Consider the following 18,148-nt stretch of genomic DNA (forward strand, 5'->3'; position numbering starts at 1 on the left):
GTTCTAGATTAAAGATCATGGGACTGTTAAGATCAAAAGGTTTCATTCCCTTGGGGAGATGAATGTGCTCAGCAAATTTCATGGCAATCTGCTGATTTGATTATGAGATAATTTTGTAATTTAAAGATATTTGACATCAGAGTGGTGCGACAGCTCAGGCAGTGTCCCGACTGAATTTATGCTCTGAATGTGCCGAGTAGGAACATCTTGATATTTCTTGTGTACACATGGACAGTTTATGCTGAGAGTGACACTAAAGTAAAGGTCAGACAGGTCACCAGAAACATCAGGAATCATGCTCTGGAAATAATAAGTATGGGCAGGGAAATGAAATGTGTTTTGGATAGTCGTCACAATCTGATCAGTGCTTGTTGAGAAACACAGTGTGTCTGTACATCGCGCTCTAGATCAGGACTGCAACTGACATTTGTTTTTGTTATTGATTCTTTTGTCTATTATTTGTCTTGATTAATTGATTTGTTTAGTCTATGAAATGCTAAACAAGATTGAATAAATGTCTACCACAATTCTTCAATTATCTTGTCAACGAACCAAAGATATTCAGTTTATTATCATATATGAACCAAATGAGCAGCAATCCTCACATCTGAGAAGCTGAAATGAGGAAATGTTTTCAGTTTGGGAATCTTGGGAGTAACAATTGGACGAGCCTCTGGAGCTTTCAATCACATCTTATAGTATTCATTTAGAAACACTTATATCCATTGATGAATTTAAGGGCATCATAAAGAATGTAGTAATAGAGACATATGCTCATTTTCTCGAGAGGCCACTATGTCTGAATAGTTGTTTTATTGTGGATTTTTGTATTATATGTTGTATTTCTTGCATTTGAATGTGTTTTGATTGGCTGCTACCTCGGCCAGGTTTCTCTTGTAAAAGAGATTTCTAGTCTCAATGGGACTTCCTGGTTAAATGAAAGTTAAATAAATCAGCAAATTTAAATTGATCCACTTTGAAAATGTTAAAACCTTTGGGGAAAAGCTAAGCTAAGATTTTTCTGTCAAAATTAGTGTTCAAGGGAGGGTTACACCCAAAATAAAAAATATATATTTTTCCTTGTACCTGCAATGCTATTTACCAGACTAGATTGTTTTAATGTTCAGTTGCAGAGTGTTGGAAATATTGCCTGTAGAGATGTCTGCCTTCTCTCAAATATAATGGAACTAGATGGCACTCGACTTGTGGTGCTCAAAGCACCAAAAAAATACATCTGAAAAACTCAACAGCAATGTCTCTTTCCAGAAATCGCCAGTTACTCAAGATAATCCACAGACCTTGTTGTCAGCAGTTTCATGTTGGAACTATTATCTGTCTACAAATTTTAGCAGGGCTTTTAAGGACCCATTTGGTTTTTAACAAAAAATCATTTTAAGTATCTAGTGGATACATATAGCCCCCAAGAGCCCGTGCCCTCCGGAGTGCTCTTTTCAGAGCACTGCGCTTTTATCCTAACCTAACCCACTGGATGAGAGGCTCATGCTCATGCTTGGTGTCCTCCTCAAATGAGCTGTAATGTTAGCTAGCTCAGTGGTGCTAGGTGAGTTAGCAGTAGATACAAGCTTCCTCCTGCACAGTGATACAGTTGGTTGGTGCAATTTGGTAGAGAGATAATAGTTCCTACATGAAACTGCTCACAACAAGGTCTGTGGATCTTAAGTAAAGGCCCAGACACACCAAACCAACATTCAAGAACTGGTGATGACAAAAGCCGACTGTTGCATTGCCTCACATCGCCTGTGTCTCAGCCAAAAAGTTGCGCCCGAACAACCCGCAAAAACTTCAGTTGTTAACCAACCAGCATGTACATCTGCACCTATGTGAGTGGAAATAACTGCCTCTAGCAGCAGACGGGGGTAGTCTGTATTCGTCGTTGAAAAGGGGAAACTGGAAGACCAACAGGATGAATTAAAGATGCTAGTTAGCCAGTTAGCACATTAACACTACAATGTGATGTTGAGAGAACAAATTATATTTACCATGCACTAGTATACAATAACACAAACAATTACAGACTGTTTCTGCTGAAGAGCTCAGTGCTAAAAACTTAATCTAACCTTATATAACAAGTTTGTTTCAATCTCACACCCTCTTGACTTCAGCCGTTTGTCTACTTTCCTCACTTCCGTTTCTCTACTTGTGCACAGAGCTAAACTGCTAATCAGAGTGATTTCACTAACTGAGTGTGTCTGATGCTTATTCAACATGCTAAATCAGCTAAAAGAAGGCGGACAGGGACTGACTAGCACTAATGGTGTGGTACACACCACAAAAACTAGGGCGATAGACACTCACTGACAGCCTGACATTGACCAACGGCCAACTGTCAGCTTGGTGTTTCAGGGCCCTAACTCGTTTTTTTTTTTACACATTTAGCCCCAGTGCAATCTTGCAGATATCTCTACAGCTGATATCTCCAGCACTTTGCAAATCACACCAAAAAATGTAGAATGATAAACAGCCCTACAGATAAGACAATATGACTATAAAAAATGCACATATTTTGGAGGGTTGAACTTCCCCTTTAAGTACAGTGTTAGAAATGCAGTCAGACTGACATGGCATTCTTTAGGCAGCAATGATATACTCTGACACTCTGTCCCTCGACTAGCTTCGTTACAAGATTGCAAATCAGCACAGAGCATGTCGGCACCGCTCTTATTTGATTTGGGAATTCCTTAAAAGTGCTGCAGTCGAACTTTAACACACCAGCTGCAGTACAGGTGCGTTCTGCTTGTCAAGCAGTGTTTTCCAAAGGGACCATCTTCCTTCAAGTAAGCAGCGAAAAAAAGCACAAATATCATTATGCGCTCCGAAAAGATGAATAAGCACTCTGTTTTAAATCTTTAACAAGTGGCCCTTGTTTCCACAGGAGAACGCACTCAGAGGTGTACATTAAACGATTGTAATGGAGATGGTTCCTTATTCTCTGCAGAAACTATTTAGCATGCACCTCCTCAGGTACATCCCTCACTACTTCTATAAACTCTTTGTTACTACTCCTTAATAATGTCGGTGAAGATGGATTGACTTCAGAGGCTCCTGCAGGAAGAAGGTGAGTAATGTAGTAATCCTAATAAAAAACTGCTTGTAGATAATGATTCTCTTATTGATCTGTGCTCTCCCAATGTACCCACAGGCTCACTGAACACAAAAGACTAAACCTGTTAACCCCTGCAGGCCACACAGCAAGAACCAAAATCAATTAGTGCACCGTGGAGAATATCTTTTATAGCTGCACTGCAGTAGGAACAGTGCAGCTGTATTAGCTACATTTGTATGTTTCCTTAGTGTCAGGCTGACAGTTTCCCATAGCCACCAGCCATCTCTTACTGTGCAGGCCAAGTGGAACCCATTGCAGCAGCGCTCCCCCTTTCATACCCTCAGGATGGTGTATACATGTATTATTTGTGCAAGTGCACGTGTGTATGTGTGTATGTGACGCAGTAGGTGAATGCATGCGTGCCGCTGTGTGTTATTTGTAGTCTTGGTGAGCTGCTCCAGGCTGAATTACTCTGTGTTGTAAGTAGGGAAACAGTCCTGGTGTTTTATGATAAATACCCTTTTCTTGCCGCCAAGCCCCCCCCATAACACACACACACACACACACACAGTGTTAGCTCTCTACCAGGTTGGCCTCCTTACTGATCTCACATGTATGACATTTGCTGCGGTGAAATTCATTTGTTCCCAAGCGCTGCAGCCTGTACTCTCATCAACCCGCACATACTCATCTACTAGAGGCTATAGGGCACTCCCTCCCTGAAAAGGGACAGATATATTTCACATTAACCAGGCGTTTAAACCAGAAAAAGTAAAAAATATATAAAATGCACAGGGCTGTGTTGGAGACGGCATGTTGCATTAATCTCATTGAATCCAGAGAAAACCGCAGCATTAAATCTGGATCGATAGATAGATTCAATTATCAACGATCCAATATCATCAATGCAAAGTGAAAATATTAATCCATAGCTTCATTTTGAGATTTGACCTTAATTTTTAAATTTCGTGTCACTGACAAACAGCAGCAGCCAAGAGAAAGACAATGAGGACAACATTTTTTACTGAGGAATAAATCAGCAGTGAGGGAATATTTTAGATTTCAGAGAAAATACGAGTCATCAGACAGCACATGCCTTATGTAAACAATGCCATCATGGCATCAATCATGACGCAACGTTACCTGCATGGCCAGGCATCTCACTCATTAGCTGCTCTTTTAGGCTGAAATCCAACCGTGCTGCTCTGTCAGGAGATGCAGTGAGTTAAACCAACCAATTTATTCAGCTATAAGAAGAGGAAAAGTCCGCTAGCCACTAGGCTAATTTATGCAATACAAACGTGCTTAAGCTAATAATGGGTCACTAGCAAAACACTATTGTTTTGCCTATGAACCTTGACAGTTATTTGACCGTTTTATGGTTGTGCAAAAGAATCAAACTGTATTAAGTCAAAATTGCACCGTGGCAGACTTTGTAATATTGGCAATCTTTGTCCAAAGAATCGATATAATATCATATCAAGATGAAACAAGTGATTTACACTCCTAGTAAAAACAATGTGTTGAGGTTTTACGAGGTTATGTGCCATAACTACAAATTTTTTTGTTTAAAAATGCGAAACTACTGCTTTAAAGTTAAATATTTGGGTACCGCTTGCTTAGCCTATCACTGCTGTTGTGTCATAACATTATGTTGCCTTTAACAGTGCTAACTCTATAAACAGCTCTTTCAGCATAGTTGCTGTTGTTTAGTGCTGATGATGTTAACCAGGGAGGAACCAGAGGGTAAACGCTTCTGCAACACTGCCATCCTGATATCAGCAGTAACTGCCAAATGAGTGCAGTGTAAATCCAGAATGGCAACAGATAAAGTGCCAAATTTGAGATTCCAAAATGAATGTTGACAAACCACTGGGGGTCACCGTGGCTGCGTCCATTATTTTTATGCAGTCTAGGATTGAACCACTAAAATTTAGGAGTGGTATTGTTCTCATAACTCAGCAAGAAAGCATATAAGCATATCTCCCAAAAGAGCCAGCTATTCCTTTAATCTGAGGACCACAACACAGAATGCCAAATAATAACTACATCAAAAAACATTTTTGAATCTAAACTTCTTAAGACAATCCATACTGTCCACGTGAAGCAAACGTCCTTCATCTTCCATGAACCTACAGAACAAGATTGAATCCATTTGGTCCAATAACATTTCGAAAGTCTAACAGAGCGGAGAGATTAAATTATTTTATCCTGATTCAAGTTAGCGGAGGGCTTAACAAGAAGTCAGCTGCTCTGCTGGCGGAATTTGCCTGCCTAGCCGCACTCGGTCGTGCTTGTCGGCCGTAAGTGTCTAGTGTGTCTGCTCTATGGACCCAATGATCCAGGGCCCCGTTATCAGTGCTTTGATATATTGTTCCTCATGTTGTCCTCTTTAGCCCTCTGCTAGTAGCAGTATAGATCTGCTCAGCACTTCCGTCACTTTGGATTTGACGTTGTCGCATGTTGTGTTCAAAGTAGGGTCGGCCCCTATTAGTCGATCAAATGTTAGTCGATCAGAAAGGTCATTAGTCGGCAAGATTTCATTGGTCGCTTAGTCACAGGAAAAAAAAATTGCCCACAGCGTCATTAACAGGCGGCTCGCTCAGTGTGTGACGTGCACTTGTAGATAAAATATAGGCCTATATTAATGAAGGTTCATTAGTACGCTTTTGTATTTCTCTGTAATGTAGCACAGTGTTAACAATGTTACTGATACTATTCTTTCTCACACCTTCAACTCAAACCACCAAAATATATCATTTAATCATTAAATTAATATCATGAACACGCGGGCGACTTGTCGACTAATGGCCCTAAATGACTACCTTGGTCCACAAGGAGAATTCTTAGTTGGAGGCAGCCCTAGTTCAAAGACACTTTGAAATCCGATTTGAGTAGGGCGAGCGTCAGGAGATGCACCTGTAGTAATCTCATCGAAATCGCCTCTCATACCACCTCCGTCAGATTTGGATCAGATTTGCTCAAATCGCATTTCAAATTGGTCTTTTACTGTTCAAACTACCTGAAAATTAATCTGGATACAATCTGGATATGTCAAAAAACGACATAGGCTGGCAGTCTGAACAAGGCCCAAGTACCTCCAAAGCTTAGGTAGTTTCTGGGATTCTTATTTCCTGTCTACTTTCTCTCATTCCCTCCTTTCTCCTCTTATCTTCCTGCTGATTATGTGGACTCTCTTGCTCTATTACAGTCCCACCATGAAACAACATTTTCGAGGCAGAACATTTAGGCCAAGTTTTTATGACTCAAATTACTCCACATAATCCCTCCAGCCCTATTTTAAATGTCTCCCTAGTGACCTTGATGTGATGTAAACAACCTGAGGCAATCAAAGTCTACAGAAACATTTAAGTCAATAAAATGAGTTTCAAGATGAGCATTTTAAAGTCACCATTTCCCAAACATGAATGCAGCTTTTGTTTGGGGACATAATGATTGGCACAAATGGAAAACAAGCAACCTCCTGTCACCAAAGCCCCCCAGCTCTGCCTTCAGATACATCCTCCTACTTCTTATACATAAGAAGTGACAGCTCTTCAATGATCTACTGGTTCATTGATCTGCACCGCCCACCCCAGGCTGATAGCTTCACTTTCTATGGCAACTGGAGGCTCCTTGAAGCATGAATGGGTGGTGGGGGGTGAGTCCTTGCACCATTTTCTTTCTCCTATTCCCTCTTGCTTTCTTTTCCATTTTTTGCTCATCTCATGAATACGAAATGTGGAGTCCCCGCAATGCGCTTGGTTGCTGCCACTGCAGAAGGTCTTAACCATTAGTGAGAATAATCCATAGCTATCAACTCCTTCGTTTTGCACTCCTCTGTAAGCTCCTTTCTGAACCGTGCGACTTGCAGAGGTGGGCTGCAAAAAAGTGAAAGCCACCATTATCAGCTGTTGGGGCTGTGTGTGACTCATGAGAGCATGAGTCATTATGTGCTGTAAAGACTTTCACCTATAAAAACTAGTGTCTTTTGTGGTTAACCCATCTGTGTGCTACCACCTTTCTCCACGTCTCTGGAGTCATATATCTGACAACACAATACAGCTGCCTCTCTGCTGAACTTATCACAGAGGTTACATTTGTTGATGATGCTCATTATCTTTCAATCTGAGCACACTAGCAGCGTGGCTTTATGTCGTTGTCAGTCTGTTGGTTGGTCAGTCCCTTTCTTTGATCCTAAAATATATCACAACAACTACTGGATGTTACCATTAAATTTGGTCCAAAAATTCATGGATCCCAGAGGATGAACCCTCATGACTTTCTTGATCCCCCTGATTCTTCTTCTAGTGCCACCAGCATGTCAAGGTTTTTATTTTCCAGTGAAATATTTTAGCATTAATTGGCACAAAATTTTGAACATGAAGGAAAGAAGAACTTAAGCACTTAACCCATGCCACAAAAGTTAAATCAAGACAATGTTTCAACCCTATTTGGATCTTCGTCTGGTCATAATGTTTGAAAAGTTGAAACCACACCAACATTTACACATAATGCATACAAATAGGCTGACAAGCCCAGTGAAGGCAGGTGTGGTTAACCTTCTCAACCTCCCAGGGTGATAAAACAATTGACAACAAGAAATTCAATAATTAAGTGGGTGGAACATGTCAGGTGGTATCCACATGAATGCCAGAACCAAAGGTTTCCCAGCAGAACACTGAATTGGAACAAAACAATCAAACTTATTCACTTCACCTGTCAGTGGTTTTAATATTTCGACTGGTCGGTGTATATCAACATCTATGGATTGGCTTTAAAATTTTGCATAGACATTCATTGTTCAGAGATGATGTATCCTTTTCCCTCACACCATCATCAGGTTGACAGTCTCAGTTTTGAATATAACTCTGGTAATCCTGTTGTTTTTCGTCTAGGACCATCAAGTCAACATTATAATTGTGCATTACTTTGGAATACTACCAGTTACCTGAAACACTAATGACGTGTCCAACAGCTTTGTGCGTATTGCCAATTAGCAAACGCTAACATGCTAAAATAAAATGCTAACATTGGTTAATGTTATAATGGCTAAAAATAAGCATGTTAACACCAGTAGCTAATTTCAACATTCATGACAACTGTATGGAGGCTGAATTTGAACAGTCTGAGTCAGATCCACCCCTCGCTCCTCCACAGCTCTACCCTCTCAAATGTGGTCACTTTCTGACTCCAAAAAAAACCCAAGATGGCGACAAAAGATAGCCAAAATGTCAAAGCTGAGGCTTCAAAACGGTAGTTCACAAACACCACAGTAGTTACATCCATTTTTTAATACAATCTATGGTGACTGTCAACCTCTACAAATACGGTAAGGCACCAGATGGAAGCCAAATTAAGGGTCAAAGTTCTGTTGATGTCAAATTACTACAAAACAGTCTCAATGTATCTGTTCAAAAATGCACCCAGTTTGGATCAGGCAGAGTATTTGGACATGTTTATCGAAATGATATCCTTACCAAAAAGCAGTAGATACTCTTGAAAGCAATCTGTTAATTCTTCCATGGACAAAATCTTGTTTGTTGTTTGCAAATAATTCTTTGAAAACTAGTAGATTAAATATAAATAAATAAATAAAAATGAATGCATTATAGATGACATTATTCAGAAAATGAGTATAAACCATAAATGTCTGAACCGCCTCTTACAAAATGTGAGAAGTACATTACATTCTTTCTCCTTTGCTTTACTAAACAATAACGTAACTGTTTATATTCTTCCATAACTTTTTTCATACCCAATTATTCTTTGAAGCCAACACACATAAGCAAAAAAGATATACGCCTCTAACCTTACACTTAACTTAATCTTTACAGCTGAATCAAAGCCAGCTGCAGTGATTTAAAACCCTGCAGAGATATATCACTGCAGACGACAGGGCTCCACTCCTCTTCCTCTCCCTGCTTTGTCTCTGTGTGTGAGAGCGCCAGGGAGCCCGAGAGGTCGACCTGCATCCATCAGTATCTTCTACCGGGTGTGAAAGATTGCCACCAATTGTGCCAAAATCACTACACACAGGAGGAGAAGGATGGGAGCATGGGGAGATGGGTGAGGAGAAGAGACAAGGCTCCACCTGTGTGGGGTTATCCACTGAGACAATGATGAGACAAATCCTCACATATCTGCAGGTGCTGCATGTGTCTGGACTGCCATTCATTGCAGTGTTTCTCACCTTAACACACACACACACACACACACACACTCTCTCACATTCCCGTCCACAGAGGCACAAATGCTCATATCAGCCTCGTTTCTGAATACACACTTCCCCTGTGATGCTTTCTTTTCTGCTGACAGAACAAATGCCTGCACTCTTGTGATTAAAGCTGCTGTCACTGGGTTTTCGTCAGAGGCCTCTCCCTCCGCTCTTTCAGCTGTGGTTCTCTCTCCACTCTTTTCTAAATTCTCACGTCCGTCAACGCAGCTACATCACAGGAGAGAGAACCTAGAGGACCCGAAGAGGACAGAAACCAATGACAGACGTGATGTGAGCTGAGGGAAGAACAACTAACGTTATGGGAGTAGATCAGGGTGTATGGCCGAGACACAACTTAAACATACGTGGTGATAAATATGGTATATTTGTACAGTAAAACCTTGGCTTTTTCAGTTTATTATAACTCAGGTCTGGAGGGAAACAGGGCAACATTGCCACAAAGTGCAGCACTACATTGCTCCAAGTCCAGCGGGGCAAGAAACGTAATCAGACAGGTTGAACACAAGGCAGCTGTTCTGTCAGGCCATCTAAACCATTCTATGAGGAGGTAAAGACAAACTTGAGTTCACCCAAAATACATACAGTCTCTTTCAAAATAAATGCACTACATCGGTCCCACACCACAAATTTATGTTTTTTTTTTCCTTCAACAACAAACACACGTGGTTAGGTTTAGGAAAACAGAAAAGGGTTTAGCTTACAATCTTACAGGACACAAACATCAGCCTCCCGGGTGAAAGTTGGTGTTGGTTGGACCTATCCACCACCCCTCCCACCCAGCCAACTCACACTTTCGCTGCCTTAACTTTTGTTCTTGTCCTGCAGCATATCTCCCCCACAGCGCCGAGCTTTGTTAATCTATAAGGTTATTGGCCGCATATCATGCTGTTAAAGGATGGCTTTGTTTTTAAGTATCTGACGCCGCAAGGCCCTGCCCGAGCGCCGGAATTCAATGACTTCGAAGTGAGACCGGGTTGAGAATGAATACAAATGGGACATACTACTTCGTCAAAACCTAACGCCCTGCACCTCTTGCTCATCTATCCATCAGCAGCCCATTGCACAAAATTTGAAGTAATAAGAAAAGTTTTTGGGATATGGGACATTTGCACTCTTGTTACCTGGCAACATATGTAGTTTTAAGTTCTAAGTTGTAACCGCACACATTGTAGATCATTTTTCGGGCTAACAGAGTGGAAGAGGTTTTGTTGATTTACAATAGTTTTATTCAATTCAATGGTAGCTTAAATCGTTAACAACATGATCGATACAGTCATGTGATGCAGAGGAAACATTTTGCTTAGTGTGAACAGTCAGCAGGTAATGTCACACTTAATCGTTAATATAGTAGGCAGTATGAAGTACTGTATGTACCAACTGAGTATGCAGTATACAGTAAACAAGTTGGTCAAAGTTGGACCAAGAAGTCTGTAACTTGTGATGGATGTTTAAAAAAAAACAAAAGAGTCATAATTTTAGTAATTGCCTTGGTTTTCACTTGTACAAGTTTGCTAACCTTGGGATTTTCTTCATCATTTAAATACCCTCATAAAGTTTATTAATTTGGGAAAACCTCAAGGATGTCCTCCAGAAAATACCAGGGAGACTTGAGTCTCACTGCGAAGGCCACTCTTTGCTCATAATGTGACCATTAGAATTACAATAAAAACCAAACAGAACATGGTGAACTCCTTTTTCTTTTCTTTTTTAAATTCCTTACTTTGTCTTCAATTTAACCCAATCAATACAACTTAATCTATGCAGGGAAATTCTTGTGCCAGAGAATGCTTCAAATTACAGTAACAAAACATTTAACATTCACAAACCAGTAACAACAAGAACAAGCAGTGGGTTCCCTGGGTCAGGACCACACACTGGGCCTAGTTTTTAAAAAGAACAGCATATTAAGTATGAAAATATTCAAAGTATACAGTGTTTAAGGAACAGACAGCAAAAACCAGTGCCTACTGGAGTAACATTAGAACTAAGATAAGTACAAGAGAGACTAAAAATGAACTATAATGGTGGAAAAATGCGGATTGCATCTAATAATGTGAAGTAGTATTGCACATTCTTAATGGCAGCATTAAATTTGAAAACCACAGTTGAAGACTGAAGACAGCATCTCAAAAAATAATCAAAGCAACAGAAAAATCAGTGGCTACAACAAGAACTCCACTAATGAGATGTGACCACACACCTTTTTTTCCAACAACCTCAACAAAAATATTAAAACTCAATAAAGATAGTGTTTAGTGTAATGGATGATATTGTGCACTGCCTTTTAACTCCTTTATCTAAAGTGATGTGAATAAGCAAATCTTGCTGGAGCTGTCCCTTTTGAAAAATGGCTGCCCTCTGATGTGGGTTACACTGTGAATGTGACACCGTACACATCTTTGCCAGCTTAAACAGACCGTTCCTGTGAGTTTACTCACTGCTACAGAACATCCTTGAATACATCTATTTCACAGCAAACGTGAAGCATATCTGGCAGTTCTGCATAAACACAGAAGCAGGTATTATTATTCTTACAAGGGAAGCAATATGTTTCCCTAAAAGAACGGGATACAACACTGCTGTGGTCAATAGATTACATTGCACGACAGGCTGGCTGTATTGCATGATGAATTGTTTCTCATTACATTTCCAGTTTAGGTTTATCGGAATTGTTAGTCCCATTACACAGAGCAGAGCTGCACACTGCCGAGCACCAAACAGCAGCAGACAGGCCTCCAAATGTAGAGAGAAATAATGTTGCCTTATTTAATTATTCAAATGCAGTTTTAACTATTTGTGTCTGCCTGTTTGACTAATGTTGACTAATGGAAATTTTCAGGATATATGTGGGAAAAAATGCGCTGTTAGACAGCAGCTCAAATATCCAGTCCTTCAGGTGTCTAGTCCTTGGCCTGATAGGGGTTGGCGGGTTATTTTAGTGATCCCTGAGGGTTGTGTTAAGGGATGTCCAGTATTTGACACCTATGACGTGAACATTTTGAATGTTTTTTTGTTTCCTGTAGCAGTGTATACCAGTATCAATAGCAGACAGGAAGTAAACTGAGGCCCAGGCTATTTTCAAGCAATTTAATTCAAATGAAAGGTCTATGTAAGAAGAGCTTTTCTAATCACAGGTCTCAGGTTTAGCTCCACCATCTCCCCGTCTACAATTGAGACAGCTCTATAATTAAACCGTAAACAATAATGGCCACAAGCACCAGTAAATATTGTATTGACTGAGCTAATGGTGGGGCAGTACAGGCTTAGCCACCAATCTTTGTGCATCCACACATTGAAAAATTGGGCTGTATTTTTCTGGTTAAGCAGCCTCTGTGAAGGCAAAGCTACGTCTCAGCTGCTACAGTAAGTCTTCACTTGCAGTTCACGCTTTCAAAGTTAATAATGTCATCAACATTTGCAAAAATCTCTCTCTCAAACAAACAAATTCAGTCTTACAGTATTAGCATATACAATTGTTTTTTGGGGGGGGTTTTGGACCTGAGCTGACACATAAGGGGCCGTACACATGCCGGGTTTTTTGCGCCATCAAATTCATTGTTTTCAATGTAGACACACGGCAGGCGCGCTCAAACGCCAGAGCTGTTGCTCTGTAATATATAACCTGACTCTGTGTTTTGCTCTGGTCAAGTACTACAGCCTCTACAGGGCTCTGTCACTTGAGTATCAACATAATGTTGTTTTGGGGCACTTCCTGAAACAACTGATGCTGTTCTTCTTTGGAAAATGGTCATTTTTGGTTGTATAGACCAATATCACATATTGTAAAGTGTCTTATTGGGTTTAACAGGCTAATATCAACTGTGGTTCACAACACAGCTGAGGATCTCTAAAAAATGCAGAAATGAACCAAATGTGCACATAATGTAAAACAATAGGAAAAACATTGGGAGAAGCCATTTGAGGACAAATCACCCCTAACCAAACAGCTTTGGGGGCAATAGGGGCCATAGATGGGAGTTACTACTTGTATTAGCATACAGTCTCCACAGGGGGTGAATCCTAATAACTTCACCTCCTGCTGTTGACACAACATAAATTAAACTATGCAACACTAAGGCCTGCAAAACAAGACACCAAGCTCCAACATGTTTTTGTCACAACACTCTGTGCCATAAGATTGATTGACTGCAGACCTCTGCACAGCAGGTCATATACATACAGAATAACTTGCCCCTCCCTCACTATCCTTTTTGCTATGTGATGGGCAGCAAAGCTGACACATGCAGATCAGTGCTAACACTCTCACACAAGGAGTCAGGGAGAGTCCTAATCACATCAGACAGTCCGGCAGAAACTCCCACTCAACAGCAACAATACAGCAGCAAGGTAATTGAACTTACTGTAGATCTGGTGTTGACACTCATCTATCAGAGTCACTTCCTTTAATGTGTGGCTAAGTTCTGAGAGAAGACCCAAACACATCACAAGCAGTCCAACATGAGACGAAACTACTCAGTGGAAGTAGGTAAGAAAATACAGCCCAATGGGAGCATCTCATTCATATCACATTAAGCAAACCTTTTTAAAAGTACTCTCAGCAGTAAAACCTGATGAACCGACAATATATTGACACGTATTCACTTAACAAAGCAATGTCACACTTATTACACAGTAACAATTATTGTGGTATGTACACATACAAAGATGTTCCACCATTACACAGGCTAATGAGCTACAACTAGTTGACGAGTCTCTGTCTTTCAGATTTTCTGGGCGTAATGGTGCTTTCCTTCAGTAACTGGTATCATAAATGCTGATTATTATCCTTCATTGATTCTTTCAACTGCTTATCCTGTTGGGGATCATGGGGGAGACAGACAACCATTCATGCTCACATTCACACCCTACTGTAAGTATGGCCAATTTAGAGTCACTTATTAACCTAGCTTGCCAACCCAGTTTCACTCCAGTTGTCGAAATCCGGTGCTTGGGCAGTGACTTGCAGCGTCAGCCCTTTAAGTCCTTTAAGGTCAGCATGATGCATAGCCGGTCGCCATTATAGTTTAACGGCGCTAAGCATTGTCAGGGGGAAATGCGGCAGGACAAGAAAGAAAGTTAAGGCAGCGAAAGTCCGATTAGGGTGGCTGGTTGATGAGTCCAACAAACACCAACTTTCACCCAGGGGAGCGGTGTTCACGTCCTGTAAGATTATAAAGCCAAACCCTGTTATTTCAAGTAAACACGTGTTTTTGTTGCCTAAACCCAACCACGTGCATTAGTTGTTGGAGGAAAATAAATGTCAATTCGCATTGTTGTACTGATGTAGTGCATTTATTTCGAAAGAGGCTGTATGCAAACGGTAAATTTCCTGTGAAAACAGAAGTTTATTTGGAAAGAAGACAATGCATATAACAGGAAGAAGTTGACACGGCATCCCAGAACATCAGCAACCAACACACCCAGGGTACCTTGCACACTGTATCTGGACATGGAAGGTCCATGACCAAACGTCAATATGTGACAAGGTCGGATTGAGAATGTGTTAGGCCTACAACTCTTTGGAGTGTGGTACCCAGAGAAAACCCATGCTGACATGGGGGCAAGACATGGCAGAGTCTCTCAAGAAAACTGAAACTACTCCCCAGTATGAGAACATTTTGGATTCAAAGCCGACGGAAGAGGTGTCCTCACAGTGCACCATTTAGACCTGAACATTTGTCAGATGCCCTGTTCCTTGCTTTCAAAGCGCCGCAAAGAACTTCATTTAAGGATTTATCTATACGACATCACCTAATTTCTCTACAGAAATCCTAAATAATATGGCAGCTGGCTGGAAGAAGATCACTAGGGACAGTGAAAGTTTCTGGTGAGCTAAATAACCATACCAATAACAAGCTAGGCTATTTGCTCCCACTCCTTACATGGATGTAGGGGTGGCAGTAGCTCAGCCCATTGAAAAAAAAATAGAACTTCCCTTCGGGGGTAAATGATGTATATCTTCTTCTCTTCTTGCTGCTGGTTATTTAAGTAATTTGTACCTTTCAATGAGTCCTCCTCTCTCAGTGACAACAGGATTTTCACCCAGTCTTCAAGCATGGCAGTTCAGGGCAGTTTCAAACACTTTAGCCTTTAGATGTGACTGGAGGCCTCCGTTTGATTACAGCATGCAAACCTGATTGTCATCACAGCAATGCTCTATATGAGGAGAAAACACCCAGGCTTACAAACACTCACACTCCAGCTGGCTCATTGCACCTGCCAGTACAGGTCATCTTGACTGGCATGTGCTTGACTTTTAGAGGACAGCTATGCAAAGACGACCGGCTAAATCTATATAACTCCATTAGAAGACGAAGTGTGTAAAGAAGAACAAAACCTGCAAGAATTAAAATGTGGCAATGAGCCTAAGGTTGTGCATCATCTTCTCATTTCCAGTTCCTGTTCTTTGGCTCAGGAGCAAACGCTTGACTGTTATTTTCTAAATTATTACACTGCCAGTGAAGGGTAGGACACTCATCAGGTCTGTTGCCAACTCACTATCCACTCTAGCACAAAGAAAACCCTTACCTCTCACTCTGATAGAGATACAATAGCTGAGGCTTCAAGATGCCCTTCAGGAGTGATCAGTGTGTCCTACCCACCTTGACTTTCAGTCGAGTCATATATCAGTCTGACATCGCAGATTAAGGCATTGGAAAAACAATTGTCTCCAGCGTCTAAGGTAGAAGCCCCTTGTCTACAGTATAGCCCTCAATTCAGAGTAAGTGAAGTGACCAAGTGCTTCACCTCAGTCTGAGTTTACTTTGGGCTTTTTCATCTGCAAGAGTCAGGGTTTGTTTTGGACCGGAGACTGAAAGATATCAAATGATGACAATATAATTATTAGGTTATTTATGCACATAATATTCAGATGAACATGGACCATGTTAAGTTCTGTTTTCATTTAAACTGTTTAAAACTGGTGGAACATGGAGGATATGATCTTTAAACCAGCACTGGGGGCAGTAGACCAGGCTGCACACACAGCACTGACATTTTATCACCTCAAAAAGTTGCTATGGTGGATTGTTAGCAAACAATTGCCTGTTTACACATTAGCTCTCTTTTGGTCTCCACCAACTTCTGGGAGAAATATCTTTTTTTTTTTTTAGCTGTTTATATTTTCTATAACTAATCACTAACTTTGTCGGTCATTAAGGGTTGGGCAGGTGATGTCCAGTGGATTTATCCAACACTCTTTCATACCTAAACTACAGAATAGGTCAATTTCCAAGGACTTCCAAAACAACATATATTATTGCCCTAATGGTCACAGTTTTAAACAAGTCCCTAACATTGCGAAACAGTCACTCTTACATTATAAAACAACATGGTTTAGGTAAAAACATCATAGTTTGGGTTTTAACATGACCTTTGTCACATGGCAATCTTCAGTGATACTAGCATAGTATGCTACACATATTAGCATACTACGCTATGTTGTTGACTACACTGACTTTGAGGCACAAACACCAGTTCCCTATGTGAAAGTCCCTTCTCATAGGGATACGATCTTTGTACAAAATTACGCGGACTTTGTCGCTTCTTATTACTATGACCAGCAGAGGGCACTGCCTTATGCCCGGGCTACACTGCCTGCGTGAGCAGTGTATGACGGCTACCTTACTTAACTGCTGCGGCTCATACGCACTGACCGTGTTGCTGCTGCGACGCTGCTGTAGAGCTTGCTACTATAACTACTGTACTTCCACGATTATTAGCCGTAGCTGTTAGCTGTATTTCACAATAAAAAGCCTTGTGTTAACAAATGAAGGGATTGTGTCAACAGAAACATTGTCAGAGAGCTTTTATTTCTTTTATTTTAACAGGAGAGTTTGAGAGACATTGAAACTGTATTAAAAGGTGATAAAACATCAATATGATTATCAAAAGATCATTTTAACTGTGTATTTTTGGTTAAACTGTGCGTGTCACACAGTAAAAATAGGTGAGACTCCTATTTTCTGGATGTTCTGCGGGTGAGCAGCAGCAAAGTGGAGCCTGAGCATCACTGCTCACGCAGGCAGTGTGGCTACTCTAACCTGTTAACAGGGCACCAAAATGAAAAACAAGAGGTTCCTTGATGGACACACGCTGCTCACACAGGCAGTGTGGCCCGTGCACTAAATTAATGTAAGTGTCTGTTGTAATACGCTACTTGTACAGTCAATCTATATGGACATTTTTTAGTGTGAGTATAATAGCTTGCCAGAGGTTTATTTGGTGAAAACTGACTCTTGCTGCTGATGATAATAATCATGATGATGAGTGTAGTGAGAATGCCGCAGAATGTAATTTTTTTGGGCAAAAAAAAAATGCTTAACCACTGAGCCACTGAGGGGAATTGCAGAGTCATTGATAACAATCCTTGAGTTTGTTACCAAGAGCAACACCTTTTTGCATTGTCATGTCAATTAACTCAGTGGTAATACAGAAATTTTGCAGTTTTAAAATAAATATTAATATCCTTTTTTTATTGGATTCCTGCCCATTTTCTTTCATTTTTTTAAAAATACCTTTGGTTTTTAGTATTTACCACTTCTCCCTTTTTTTCCCCCAATCAATATTTATATTTATAAAGCCTTTTGTGTTTTTTTACATTTTTGTCACACACAGTATTTGAGTTTGAGTGAATTGTATTGTAACATATACCCAGGGTATGATCGTGTATCCCACGGCAATCTAAATGCTCTGAATACAATAGAAAAAGGTTAAAAGTCCTAATCAAGGATGAAGAAAATGGTTCTATATAACCATCCAATCTCCCTTCCACAGCTAATACACACTCTTGTTAATGTTCAGTTGGAGTGATGTGGCAGCAAACACCAGGTAGAGCCCCTGCTGAG

This window comes from Epinephelus fuscoguttatus, linkage group LG12 (assembly GCF_011397635.1).
Source record: "Epinephelus fuscoguttatus linkage group LG12, E.fuscoguttatus.final_Chr_v1".
NCBI lineage: Eukaryota > Metazoa > Chordata > Actinopteri > Perciformes > Serranidae > Epinephelus > Epinephelus fuscoguttatus.